The sequence below is a fragment of the Portunus trituberculatus genome, chromosome 38 (assembly GCF_017591435.1).
Source record: "Portunus trituberculatus isolate SZX2019 chromosome 38, ASM1759143v1, whole genome shotgun sequence".
In the NCBI taxonomy this organism is placed as follows: Eukaryota; Metazoa; Arthropoda; class Malacostraca; order Decapoda; family Portunidae; genus Portunus; species Portunus trituberculatus.
The window spans coordinates 18,883,964-18,899,174 of record NC_059292.1 but is presented as its reverse complement, the minus strand read 5'-3'; the positions used below and the strand labels follow the sequence as shown (position 1 = coordinate 18,899,174).

General features: G+C 40.2%; 1 protein-coding gene across 1 annotated transcript in view; it reads right to left on the bottom strand.

The window, feature by feature from the left end:
• The window catches only part of LOC123514889, a 564,015-nt gene extending 549,069 nt beyond the window's left edge, over window positions 1-14,946 (bottom strand). The window contains exon 1 of the mRNA XM_045273148.1: window positions 14,764-14,946. The gene's annotated coding sequence lies outside the window, so the exon portion shown is untranslated. The remainder of the gene's footprint in view (window positions 1-14,763) is intronic.
• Window positions 14,947-15,211: the final 265 nt, after the last annotated feature.

Sequence of the window (15,211 nt, the reverse complement as noted above, 5' to 3'; positions counted from 1 at the left end):
ACCATGATGACCTGCATTTGCTTTATTTCTGTAGGCCTTCCTCCCATAAAATGCTCCTCCTTTGTAAACACTTTGCAAAAGTTGTCGTTCAAAATTTCAGCTATATCTCCAGCATCCTCATATACTTCTTCCCCATTTTTTACCTTTTCTATTGCCTCCCTTATATTTAGTTTTCCATTTATGAATTGTAAAACATTTTTGGGTCACTATCACAGTTTTCCACCACCCTCTGTTCATATTCCTTCTGTGCTGTTCTCCTTACTTCAACATATCTATTCCTTGCTGTTTTGTAAACTTCTCTTGATAATACATCACTGTTTTTCTTAAGTTTCTTCCATGCCTTTTCTTTGTTCTTTTTTGCTTCTTCACAATTTCTATTAAACCACTGTTTATTATTTAAAGTCCTCTTTCTGTGATATGGCACAAACTTTTTAACAGCAGAGTTATACAAATCGATAGATTTATCGTATTTCAATTGCATATCCCTTTCCTGGTATACCACGGACCAGTCAATTTCATTAAAGAACTCCCTTATATGGTTATAATTTGCCCTAATATAATTTAATTTTTCCTCCCTGCGTTCCACTATTCATGCTTAATTCCGTATCCAGCTCAAAGCTTAGGACATCATGATCGCTTTTCCCCAAGGGACATTCATGTTCAATTTCCTCTTTTAGAGAGATGCCCCTGGTAAATGTGTGTAATTCACTGTTTGATCTGCTGCAGTCTCTGATGAGACAGCCAGACGTTACCCTACGGAAAGAGTTCAGAGCTCATTATTTCCGATCTTCGGATAGCCCTGAGACCAGGCAAACACCACACACCGGGACAAGGTCACAACTCCTCGATTTACATCCCGTACCTACTCACTGCTAGGTGAACAGGGGCTACGTGAAAGGACACACCAAATATCTCCACCCAGCCAATGAACCCGGTCCTCTGGCTTGTGTGTGTGTGTGTGTGTGTGTGTATTTACCTAATTGTATTTACCTAATTGTAACATACGGAAAAGAGCTATGCTCGTGTTGTCCCGTCTCCATATCTATTAATGTCCAGCTTTTTCTTAAAATCATGAATATTCCTTGCGTTGACCACTTCCACGTCTAAACTATTCCATGCTTCCACCCTTCTATGAGGAAGCTATATTTTTCACATCTCTCCTATAAGTGGCCATTTTAGTTTTTCCCATGCCCTCTCGACATTCTTTCATTCCACATACACAGATCTTCCCTATCCATTTTTCCATGCCAATCATCACTCTGTATATTGCTATCAGGTCTCCCCTTTCTCTTCTGTTTTCCAGGGTCGGAAGTTGCATTCTTTTCAGTCTGTCTTCATAAGTCAAATCTCTTAAGTCAGGCACCATTTTGTTGCAGCCCTCTGTACTTTCTCTAGTTTCCTTATGTGTTTCTTTAAGTTCGAGCCCACTGTATTGTTGCATATTCAAGCCTCGGTCTTATCATTGCAGTAATTATTTTCTTCATCATTTCTTCATCTAAATATCTGACGCCACTCTTATGTTCCTCAATAAGTTCAATACTTCTCCAATTATTTTGTTTATATGTCTCTCTGGCGATAGGTCATTGGTAATTGTCACCCCAAGGTCTTTTTCTTCATGACTGGTTTTATGTCTTCATTTCCTATCTTGTACATACTCCTGATTCTTCTTTCACTCTTGCCAAACTCTATTTTCTTGCATTTTGTCGTGTTGAACTCCATTTGCCATGTACAGCTCCATTTCCATATTCTGTCCAAGTCTTCCTGGAGTAGTTCGCAATCTTTGTCACATCTCACTTTTCTTAACAATTTTGCATCGTCTGCAAATAGGCTCACATAACTGGACACCCCATCCACCATGTCATTTATGTAGACCGCGAACATTACTGGTGCCAACACTGATCCCTGTGGAACTCCACTCTCCACCAATCCCCATTCTGATGGTCTGTCCTTAATTATTGTTCTCATTTCTCTTCCTACCAAAAGTCTTCCATCCATTTTAGTAAACTGCCATGCACTCCTCCTACCATTTCAAGTTTCCAGATCAGTCTCCGGTGTGGTACCTTATCAAAGGCCTTTTTTAAATCCAGATATATTCCATCAGCCCAACCATCTCTTTCCTGTATTACATCTATCACCCTCGAATAGTAACATATCAGGTTTGTCGTGCATGAACGCCCTTTTCTAAAACCAAATTGACACTCACAAAGTATGTCATTTTCTCCAAGAAGTCTGTCCATCTATTCTTCACCACCCTCTCACACATCTTAGCTACCACACTTGTAAGTGACACTGGTCTATAGTTCAATGGGTCTCTCTTGTTACCTGATTTATAGATTGGGACAATGTTAGCTCTTTTCCAGTCTTGGGGCACTACACCTTCCCTTAATGAGGCATCAATTACTTCACAAACTTTTTCTGCCAGTTGCTCCTGCATTCTCTTAAAATCCATCCTGATACCCCATCAGGTCCCACAGCTTTTCTCACTTCTAAACTCCCCATCATGTTCTTGATCTCCTCCACAGTTACTTGAAACTCCTTCATAATCCCTTTCTGTTCCATTACCAGTGGTTTGTCAAAAGCAGTCTCCTTTGTGAATACCTTCCGAAAGCATCCATTCATAGCCTCTGCCATTTCCTGGGATCTTCACTGCATACTCCATTTACTTCTAAACTTTCAATACTTTCTCTATTTTTGATGTTGTTGTTCACATGTCTGTAAAAAGCCTTGGTTGGTCTTTACATTTATCAATTATATCCTTTTCTTGTTTCTTTCTTTCTTCTCTTCTAATCAACACATATTCATTTCTTGCTCTTTTGTAACTTTCCCACTGCTTAATCCGTCTTTTCCTTCTCCACCTCTTCCATGCATCCTCTTTTCTTGTTCTAGCCTTTTCACATCTATCGTTAAACCAGTCCTGCTTTCCAACTTCTCTATGTTGTCTTATTGGTACAAATTTTTCTCACCTTCTTTGTATATTTTTATAAATTCCTTCCACTTTTCATTTGCTCCTTAGCACTCTTGAATTTCATCCAATTTGTCTCTTGAAAGAATTTCTTTAGGTTTCCAAAATCTGTCTTGGCATAATTCCATCTTCCCACTTTATATTCTTCATTTCTTCTAGATTTCTCTTCATCTATCACCTTGAACTCCAAAACTGCATGATCACTCTTTGCTAAAGGGCACTCCACCCTCATCTCCTCAATGACCATTGGCTCTGTACTAAAGACCAAGTCCAGTCTTGACGATGCTCCCTCTCCTCCAAACCTAGTATCTTCTTTGACCCACTGAGTTAACACATTTTCCATTGCCAGTGTCAATAGTGTATTTCCCATGTTGTCTCTGATCCTTCCATTGACCAGTCCTCCCAACACACCTCTTTACAATTAAAATCTCCCATCATTATAGTTCGTTCACAGCCACCCAACATTTCTTCCAGACATGTTCCTGTATCACTTATCATTTCTTCATATTCCTGTACTGACCATGCATTTGTCTTAGGTGGTACGTACACCACTATGTAGTGCCTCTTTTTCCTTCATTAGTTTCTGCTCTGATCTTTAGCACTTCTGCCTTTCCCATACCTTCTTTCACTTGATCCACCTTTATATCTTTTTTAACCAGCAACATCACTCCTCCTCCCATCTTACCTACTCTATTTCTTTTCCAAACATTATATTTCCCTTCTCCAACCATCATCAGGTCTTCTCCTCTCTCAGTTTTGTTTCAGTAAGACCCACAATATCTGGGTTCTTGTCCCTCAAGTAATCGTTGAGTTCTAAAATCCCGATATCACTCCATTTATGTTGGAATACATTACATTCCGCTCATACGTAAGTTTCTTTAGTCCTTTCTTGCTGTACTTTTCTGGGTTATGAACCACTTCCTCAGTCTCATATCCAAGATTCTCCAGAAAAACTCTTTCTTCTCCTCTTCTGTCCTCTCTTCATTTTTTTCAAAGCCTCCTTTCTCAACTCATTTAACATTTCTCTTTCCTTTTCACCGAGATCTCTTCTCAACCAAATCTTCCTTGTTGTTTCCTGCTGGGCTAGCCTCCATGACTTCTCCACCAATTCATCTACATCCTTTTGTGACTTAAGTTTGATTCTTATTGGCCTCATACCTTCTCCTGTGAACTTTCCAATTCTATGGAAGTCCTCTATTTCTTGTACTAGGTCTTTTCCTCCTCCTGCACCACATTAATGATATTATTTATCACCTTTTTATGTTTTCTCTCTCTCCATTTTACTCGGTGTCTTATCCTCCTCCACACCAAATATCACCACACATCTCTTTTTGTCTACAGTTTCCCTCACCAATGTCTCATTTGACTTAATAACCTTCACCACTTTCTCAGCAATCTTCTCTTCTATGATCTGTTGATCTATAATTTCAGCAAGGCCCAAAGTTTTCTCCCAGACTCTTTGATTTCCTTTTCCAGACTTGCAACTTTGTAATTTACCTCCTTTCTTTCCACTTCCTGACTTTTTTCCATTCAGCCTGCTTCTCCATCACTTTTCCTAGAGATTCTCCACATTTGTCGCAATTCACTTTAATTAGCTTAACTTCCTCTTTCAGTACTTCATTTTCTTTCTTCATATCGGCACACTCTTTCATTACATTGTCATAACTCGTTTCCAGGCCCCCATACTTTTCAAACAGTTTTTCAATTTTACCTTCCAACTCCAGAATTTTCTTCACATAAACGTGTGTGTGTGTGTGTGTGTGTGTGTGTGTGTGTGTGTGTGTGTGTGTGTGTGCGTTGTGTGACTGTCACTCCAACTTTTCTGAAGTAATAAAGTAACAAATAAGTAAATAAATACATAAATAAATACATAAATAAACAGAAGCTTAAAAGGTATCCAAATAAGAAAGTACTATAGAGATCATTTCTGCCGTCTTTGCCTCCATTTCTGTCCTTTCTTGGACAGCCAGGGTTTTTACCCTCAGGGATACCAGTGTCCCTGCCCAAGGCTGACCTAGCTGGTTGGGGTGGGGCTTGCAACCCCTCCCTGTAAAAAAATCCACAGCTGTTACCAGAGTTAGAAAGAGGTCGGGGTAAAGGCTCTAGACGTGGGCGAGCCTCTAGCCATGATCCCTATCCAGTTCTGCTGGGGGCTCCGACCATACAAGCCCGTCGGGTGCCAAGGCACCAGCAGGGCTTGCCTACCCATATGACGGATGCAGGGGAAAGCTTGCGAGATCCCTGTGTCTTGAGAGGGACGGGAGGTTCCCCTCGTCCTATTTTTAACTTTGAGGGTGCCATTAGGGTTGCAGAAGTGGCTCCTGCTTGTTGAACCATTCCTCGGGTAAATCTTCAGAGAGTTCTAAGTGTAGGCTCCTGTAACACCCTGAGCCTCTCAGAGGATCAACGACTACCTCATCTATCGGATGAGCTCTGTAGGCTGAGGGTGGATATGGCGGCACTCTCTGAGACAAAGAGGGCTGGCAGTGGCAAGACCAGTAACAAGGGTTTTACTTACTATTGGTCTGGCATGAGCAATGGTCACCACATCAAGGGGATAGCCATAGGAGTCTCCAGCAGACTACAGCCATCTGTTGCAAAGGTTACTCCGGTTGATGAGTTTATAATGCGACAGAAGCTGAAGCACAGTCTAGACTTCATGTCTGTTGTTACAGTATACGCTCCTACTGAGGCGTGTGAAATTGAAGAGAAGGAGACGTTCTATGCCAAACTCGACTCTGTACTGGACCAGTGGCCCTGTTGTGATGCATTTGTTGTCACTGGCACTGAGAGAGCTGGCTACGAGTTAAGTGTTGGTCCCCATGGCTCTGGTACCAGGAACGACAACAGCTCTTTCCTTCTGAATCTTGCAAGATCCACAAGGTTGAGAATTCAAGGTTCTTGGTATCAGAGACCGGCGCTGCATTGCTGGACTTGGTATAGCAATGCCGGAGGGGTAGTGAAGGAGATCAACCATATCCTTGTTAGTACTCATTAGTATGCTGCCAGACTTGTTGGGAACCATGACCAGTACAGGGCTCTGTCACATAGGACTAGAGCTCTCCTGAGCAGAGACAAGGAGAGGTATGTCAGGGGTCTCACAGAGGATGTAGAGTGTAATTTAAATGCTAATGACCTACAACCTGCCAATCAAGCCCTGAAGAAACTCCGCTCCAAGTCTACATCTCAGGTGACCGCTATCCGAACAGCAGATGGTCACCTAGTATCGGACGCAAATGGGCATTTGGCTTGTTGGGCTGAGTACTTTGAGCAGCTGTTCACGGTGGATCCTCCAAGCAGACAGCTCCAAACTGCAGGGTTATAGATGCTGGATGCTGATCCACCCATTGACAAAACTACCCACCATTGATGATGTCAAAGAGGCTGCGGCAAAGTTGAGGGATGGAAAGGCAGCTGGCATCTGTAACATCAGTGCAGAGCTGCTCAAAGTGGGGGGTGAGGGCATGATCCATGGGTTGCATGCTGTCTTGACTACTGTATGGCATTCAGGTATCATTCTCCCTGACTGGAAAAAGTGGTTGGTCATCCCTATCTGGAAGGGGAAAGGGGACCGCCAGGACTGCAACAACTATCGCCGTATAACACTGCTCAGCGTACCAGGCAAGGTACTTGCCCATTTGCTGCTGATACATATCTGCAGTCACCTGCTGAAACACCAGAGACCTGAACAGTCTTGGTTCATGCCCAGAATGTCAACAACTGACCGGATCCTAGTGCTTCGCATACTGGTGCAGTGCCAACATGAGTTTTGACAGGGGATGCTTGCAGCCTATGTTGATCTCAAGAAGGCATTTGATTCAGTGCATTGAGACACACTCTGGGATCTTCTGTGTCTAAGCGGGATTCCAGTAAGGATTATTGGTCTATTAACTGGCCTCTACTCCAGGACTGTGAGTGCTGTGAGGTGTATAGGGGGCGTGTCCAGCTTCTTCCCTGTAAATACGAGGGTGAGGCAGGGATGCGTGCTTGCTCCATTACTTTTCAACATTTGCATGGACTGGGTACTAGGCAGAATTGTAGACCAAAGTCATTGTGTAACATGTCAGCAATACTGAGATTACAGATCTTGTTTTTGCCAATGATGCAGTAATCTTTGTCCACACGTACTGAAAATTACATCCAAGATTCACTACCAGTATATGACAAGGTAATGTAAATATTTTTTAAGATTCTTTTCACACACAATTTGACACCTTTAAACTATTTTTTTCTAAAGAACAAAACATAAAGAATACTACAAAACGCTTCTCTCTTTTTGGTGAAAAGATTCATGCAACTGCAGCCACCATACATCTTTAAGAAAAGCTATCACTTTAATACCTTCCAGCATTCAGTTCCTATGAATTCTCGTTTTCTGTAATGCACTTAAGGAGAAACACAATCAACCAGTAATCCATATTGATAGAATTTTTAGAGAAACATATAATTTGCTGAGGAATATTGGAGTAGCATTTCACTACATGGACAAAGAAATGATGGAGAAATTGATAAGTACTATAATAAGACCCAGATTGGAATATGCAGGAGTAGTGTGGACCCCTCATCAAAAGAAACACATAAGGAAATTGGAGAGACTACAAAAAATGGCTACAAGAATGGTCCCAGAACTTGAAGGGATGACATATGAGGAGAGACTAAAGGCTATGGATCTACCAACCTTGGAACAAAGAAGGGAGAGAGGAGACCTGATACAAGTCTATAAATTGATCAACGGAATGGACCAAGTGGATAATGAGAAACTGATCCTGAGAGAAGAATATGACATCCGAAGCACAAGATCGCATAGTAAAAAGTTGAGAAAGGGAAGATGTCTGCGAGATATTAAAAAATATAGTTTCCCACAGAGATGTATTGAGACGTGGAACAGTTTAGATGAAGAAGTAGTGTCTGCAACGAGTGTGCACACTTTTAAAGTAAGATTGGATAAGTGTAGATATGGAGATGGGGCCACACGAGCATAAAGCCTAGGCCCTGTAAAACTACAACTAGGTAAATATAAGTAGGTAAATACACACACACACACACACACACACACACACTCGGTAGCTCAGTGGTTAGAGCTCTGGCTTCACAAGCCAGAGGACTGGGGTTCGATTTCCCCGGCCGGGTGGAGATATTTGGATGTGTCTCCTTTCACGTGTAGCCCCTGTTCACCTAGCAGTGAGTAGTTACGGGGTGTAAATCGAGGAGTTGTGACCTTGTTGTCTCGGTGTGTGGTGTGTGCCTGGTCTCAGGCCTATCCGAAGATCGGAAACAATGAGCTCTGAGCTCGTTCCGTAGGGTAACGTCTGGCTGTCTCGTCAGAGACTGCAGCAGATCAAACAGTGAAACACATACACACACACACCTAGTAGATATGGAGACGGGGCCACACGAGCATAAAGCCCAGGTCCTGTAAAACTACAAGGTAAATACAACTAGGTAAATACACCTGGGGGTCAGTATTGGCTCCAATACTTTTTCTCATATATATAAATGACATGCCAGAGGGAGTGAACAGCTACATAAATATGTTTGCAGACGATGCGAAACTGTGCAGAGTCATAAAACAAAAAGGAGATTGTGAAATATTGCAGGAAGACTTAAACAAGATCTGGAAATGGAGTAAAAAATGGGAGATGGAATTTAATGTGGACAAAAGCCATGTCATGGAAATGGAAAAAAGTGAAAGACGACCATTATAGAACAATCAGTAGTATAGGCTGAATGTTTTTTTTATTTTATTTTTTTTTATTTATATCATGTGGGCATTTCACGGGAATTTATGGGCTACCTCCTATCTCAAAGCCCACCCGCTAGGAAACCGTTGCCCTGAGTGAGGAAGCTCAACCTACACTCGGACCATGGACAGGATCCGAACCCAGGCACTTGGAGACCAATTGGACCCCAACGCACGCATGGTTGGAAATCTGGTAGAGAGGCAAACAACACCCTACGAGTCAGTACAATTTATTTTTACTAAAGTATAATGCTACATGTGCAAAAGTGAAGAGATGTGAAGAGAAACCCAAGCTTTTTCATAATTACATAAATGGAATGATGACGAACAGAGAGGCCATCACTGTTAAATAAGGGAAATAATAAAACAAAAAAAAAGTGAACTTACAAATGAGAGCTATAAATCACTATTTAATGAAGAGGAAAATCTCGCAGAACCAGACTGTGTGACGCAGGAACGATTAAGAATCATTGTGGTGCATAAACAGAAAATTAGCAAATTACTAGAAAAGGTGCATGTAAGAAAAACAATGGGGCCAGATGGAGTGTCAGGATGGAAATGTAGAGAACAACTAATGGAAACCAATTTTAGTTACAATCAACAGCTCTTTAACCCTTATGTTCCAGTGATCGTATATGAACGATTGCATCAGTGCATCCGTAGCGACGACGATCGTTCCCGTAATCAAGAATTTTCGCGCCTCATGTTTGAGCTCCACGCGTGGTTTCTCGAGTCAGATGGCGAGTGGAAGTATCTGGCTTCTTTTTCCACCCGTAGTGTTGCCACTAGCTCTGTATATTTAGGGGTAACAAAGCTATTCTCCCATTCTGAGGGCGACACTTGGCAACCCCAGCGATCCGCCATGTCGAAAGCACCCTGATAAAAGCGAAGGGACGTCTCAGTTCATAACTCACTATGGAACAAGACAGATCATTTTTAATTAGCAATGCTTCTGAACCTGACTACAGTGACCGTGATTATGAGGAAACAACTGAAGAAAGCGAAGACAGCAGTAGTGAAGATTCAGAGGATCCACCTGTTTTCTAAGAACAGAGAGAAGACAGAGATAGTGGTGATGGAGAACAGACTCCAAACATCGTATTAAGAACCCAGAGTGGCTCACGGAGAAGCAAGCGTGCCTCTCGTGTTCTGGGAAGACGATCAAGGGTGGGTGTGTGTGTGTGTGTGTGTGTGTGAGAGAGAGAGAGAGAGAGAGAGAGAGAGAGAGAGAGAGAGAGAGAGAGAGAGAGAGAGAGAGAGAGAGAGAGAGAGATGATACCTACATGTTATTTCTTGAAACTTGATATGAAAAGGGGTGAAAGAATACACTCTCTCTCTCTCTCTCTCTCTCTCTCTCATTGGAAGTGTACAATTTCTCTTCCAAGATGAGAGAGAGAGAGAGAGAGAGAGAGAGAGAGAGAGAGAGAGAGAGAGAGAGAGAGAGAGAGAGAGAGAGAGAGAGAGAGAGAAAGAGAGAGAGAGAGAGAGTTTGCGCTCACCGAGCTGTTTCTGCTTGATGGATCACACAGCGGGCGGAGGAGGAATCCTTGATAAGGTAATAACTAAACTTTCAGAGGTCACATTGAGCTAGAAAGTACATCATTATATTCAGAATAACAAAGAGAAAATAATAATTAGTATTCAAACAGTCTTCTGACAATTTCTAGGTTTACCATTTTTACCCGTCATGGGATATTGGAAAATAGTTTAATCACCGGAACATAAGGGTTAAAGGTAGGGAAAGAACCAAGGGAATGGAAAAGAGCAAATATAGTCCCTATATACAAAAGGAGGAAAAAAGACATAGTCGCTAAATTATAGAGCAGTATCACTGACTAGCGTTGTGGGAAAGATCTGTGAAATTGTAATGATGGGGGAGTCATTAAACCAATCTTTCTTTCCTTCTTCTTTAGGTCTATATTTTGGGACATATTCCCTGACTCCTGTTTTGTATATTTCCAAAAATAAGTTATATTTCTCTTGCACCGTCTCTAAGTTTTCCATCTGTGTGTGTGTGTGTGTGTGTGTGTGTGTGTGTGTGTGTGTGTGTGTGTGTGTGTGTGTGTGTGTGTGTGTGTGTGTGCTTCCTCCAGACAGATGAGTATTGGTAGAAGTATTAGTATCAGCCCAATTTTGTGGTATCAGTATCGGTCAAAATTCTGCTATCGATACATCTCTAGTAAGGATGTAGTCTACTCTGATTCTGATGAATCCCCTCCTATGTCACCTCAGCAAGGTCCTTCAGAGAATCATTATGCTTGATAAAGATACCACTGGACCACATGGGAATTAGCCATTACACTATTCATCTATTCTTCATAAGACAAATCTTTATTACTGTATACTTCTTAACTTCGACATGACATGCGTATTTTGTGGCTCCGCAGTAATCATGACATATCCATGGACACACATACTACATCATGGCTGCGTTCTGCTAAGACAATGTGATTTTTTCCACATACCGTATGAGATCTTTCAGAAGGTAGGTCATATAAGATACAATGGCTTACTTGATTTTCATCATTATTACAAAGGTGTATCATTCTCTTATACCAGGATAAGTATGAATGCACCCTGCTGGCAATGATTCTATATTATTTTATATATTTTCTATGGAACCAATAAATTAGTTTAGCTTAAAAATTCTTTTCTGTCATTTACTATCTTCAGAAAATGGCTAAGAACAGGCAAACTATAATTTTTTTTTGTCTAAAATTTACATGGGTTTATTTCATACCTAGTATGAAACATCAGAGAGAGAGAGAGAGAGAGAGAGAGAGAGAGAGAGAGAGAGAGAGAGAGAGAGAGAGAGAGAGAGAGAGAGAGAGAGAGAGACTGCCTCAGTCAGGTACTTCCCCACCACCTTCCAGTGTGGATATAGTCTCGGAAGCCGTTTTCTATTGTCCAGAGTGAAGAGGTTAAATGATAATGGACTCTTTTGTTTCAGCATTCAGCATAGAATTAGGTGGTTTAAATGTTTCTTTTTTTCATTATCAAAAGAGAATAAATTACCAAAAAAGGGTAAAGGGTGGGGGGTTTAAGGCTCTCACAAATAAACCACTATCAGTAGCGGGCAATATGCAGTAACAGACACCCCTTCACCCCTAAAGTGTCCATTATTGTGAGGTACCACTATAGCAGAATCTGTCAGCCCCCAGTAATTACCGTCAACTACTGTCAATTACCGCCAACTAATAATAAAGGTTGTAGTTAATCATTTTCGTTGCCAGTTACTATAACAAGTTAACTAGTAGGCTGCTCACATTAGTAGTTTGTTTACATACTATGCTTTTTTACCTTTCTTCTGACAACAAACTACCGTGAACTATACCAGCAACCGTAGTCTGATTTTGCCCACCCCTAATCACCACCACCATTTCACCACAGCTAAAACAACTACCTGGACCTCTACTTAATATGGAGCCAAAACCAAGACTGTGTGCGCCTCCCAATCCTGCTGATAAAGCCAAGGTCCAGAAAGCTAAGAGAATGCAATACTCCTATGGAGACCAGCAGGCTTGGTCAGCAGATACCATTATGTGTTCTGTTTGCATGACTTGGTTCCACCAAGATCACAAGAAGTTGAATAAAGAGGAATTACGTGACCTGGGACTGATAGAGGTGGAATACTGGTGTTCAAGATGTTGCCAGAAACTTTATGGGAATGGCTATGACTACACCAAGTCATTGCAGCGACTGTCTTCTATTCAGCTGACAGAACTTGACTCACCAGCCTGCCTAACTAGGCTAGTTAGTAGTTTCATTCTGCAAACTCTATTTTTCACAGCCAAATACACTTATTTATTTATGAAAACCAATGCAAGTTATTAAATTAACACAAACTCATTTTACATTGGTTTTCTTAAATACTGGCTAGTGTGTGAGATTCTATTATAAACAAATTTCAGTTGAACAAGAAAATGATAATAAACAAACTTCATTGACTTAAGCAGCCTTATTGTCATTACCGTTGATTTATACAGTAATTATTTTGTTATTTGATGGTAATTTGCTAGGGTGGTCGACACGTACTAGTGCTAGAATTTTTTATTTTCTCAGATTTCCTGGGGCAAAGGGGTGTCTTAGCTATTATAGAAATCAAGGTCCAGAAAAATATAACATGAACTGCCGCACATATGTATTCAAAATTAAATCATAAACTTAATATCATTATTCTTACTTGCTGGTGCATGATAGTTTTGTTAACCATATTAAAAGATAAAGCTACACATATATAGGCCTGGCAGCCTCTTGTAGCTTCCCTCTTTTCTTATGTTCCTATATGTAATTACCTTTTCTTTTCTTTGAAAAATATGAGCAGTAAAAATAAAAGGATAATGATTTTGGTTTATACATTTTATGTGATTGTTAAAAAAAAAAAAAAAATCAGTCACGTGTTATATACCAAGGTAATCAGTGAAATAAAGAAACAGCATTGTTGGCAGATGTACAACATAGTAAAGGGTCTCTGGTGAGAGACGGAGCCACGAGCTGAGTAGCAGCACATTGTTGTTGTGGCTTACCATAAAAAACCAAGGATATAGTTATCGTACTTGAAAAATTAAGTGCATCACAAAATTGTACTTTCTATGTATTACATGTATCTGTCTACTGTTTTGTACATTCAAATGTAAGTAAGTCAGTATACCCCCATAGAGGTATATTGAAAATGACAAATTACTTGCCTTATGCAAATATTAGCTGTTCTTAGAATATCACCTGAAATTACGAATAGCAGCTACCTCAAATGATGTCATATGCCATCACACATCATGAGATGAATTGACAAAATTTCAGATGCATTAATGGGCAACAATACACCCGTGTAGGCATGTAAAACTTGCCCCAAAGAGTATTTATTTTCTGGCAAAAATTGCAAAATCTGGCACTGTCTGGTGTCACGATCTTGATAGCAAACAGTCTAGTTAATAGTGTCCCTGTCAGCAAACTAACCTCAACTAGGTTACTTTACTTAGGTTAGTTTGATTTATTTAGAATAGTTGGGCTTGGTTTTTGTTCAGGATTCGGTTGGGTTGGGTTAAACTAGGTTAGGTTAGGATATGCTGGGTTATATAGAGTTACAAAGGAAGACAAACAGCAACAGACCCTTAGGTCCTTACTAGGCTGTTTGTGGAGACTATCTACTAACTACCAGTGGTAGAGACAGTTAGATTATGTTAAGCTAGTGACAGCGAACACTCACCACAACCATAACAACTTAATTTTTTTACTGTTACTGTTGTGGTACTTTGTGACAATGAAACTGTTCTTTACTGGTAATTTTGATATCTTTTACATACCTAATCTTTTTTTCTTTTTCATTGCAAAGTAAGGCATTGTCCTAATATAAACGTCCCTCCTGCTGTCCTCATTTCCTGGCTCCCTCTTCCCAGCTCTTTCACTCAGCTGACGGGACGTGGGATAGAAAATATGATAATCAAAACTAACCTAACCATGCTATTGGTGAGAAGGGTTCTGAGGAATACATATCAACGGTGTGTCATCACAGTTAGGTTAGATAAGGGTAAGTTAAAGTTAGGGCTAAGTTAGTTTTGGTTACCATATTTTCATTACCACGTCGCCTAAGCTGAGTGAAAGATGTGCGAACAGGGAACCGGGAAACGAGGACAGCTGGTGGGACGTCTGTATTAGCATAGTGCACAAAATAGTACTTTTTGGGGGGATAAAGGACTGGGATAGGGTAGGGAAAGGAAAAATAATGAAAATAAAACGTGAATATTAATTCAAAACAGATCGAAAACTACAAGGTAAACAAATATATTCCTCCAGAATTGAGACTGATGAAAGTTAAAAATTTTGCTCAAATTCAATATCGTAATCCCCGAGAAAATTAGCTTCTCAACCAAATAAAATTCATTCAACTATTTCAGTTTACAAGAAACCTAAAACACGAGAAATAGGGTTAGTTACATCGTAGACTAAAGAATACTTTATCTTAAACGAAACAAAACAAACTTAGTCTCTCGACATGCAGTGGTAAATCGTCACCAACTCACATGTCTCGTCTTCCGTCACAATCATGTCACTCAGAACTCACCAAAACTTGCACCACTATTATTCTTAGAGGCACGTGAACCGTCGATTAATAGAATAGAAAACTTTGTATTTTCTCTTGGTATCCGCTGACAATCAACAAATATTCACAACGCCATATTGTGTGTAACACCACACCTCGCCAGGCTCGCTCGCAAGCCCAAACGGCATACACTCGTTTGGACCTCGGAGTCAGTGCTGCCAGGTCGAGTTGCCAACTTTACCCTAAATTCACCCTTAACATTACCCTGTTTGCTTGAAAATTACCGTTTGTTAAAAAAAGTATTTTCTAAAGATCATTATATATATATATATATATATATATATATATATATATATATATATATATATATATATATATATATATATATATATATATATATATATATATATATATATATATATATATATATATATATATATATATATATATATATATATATATATATATA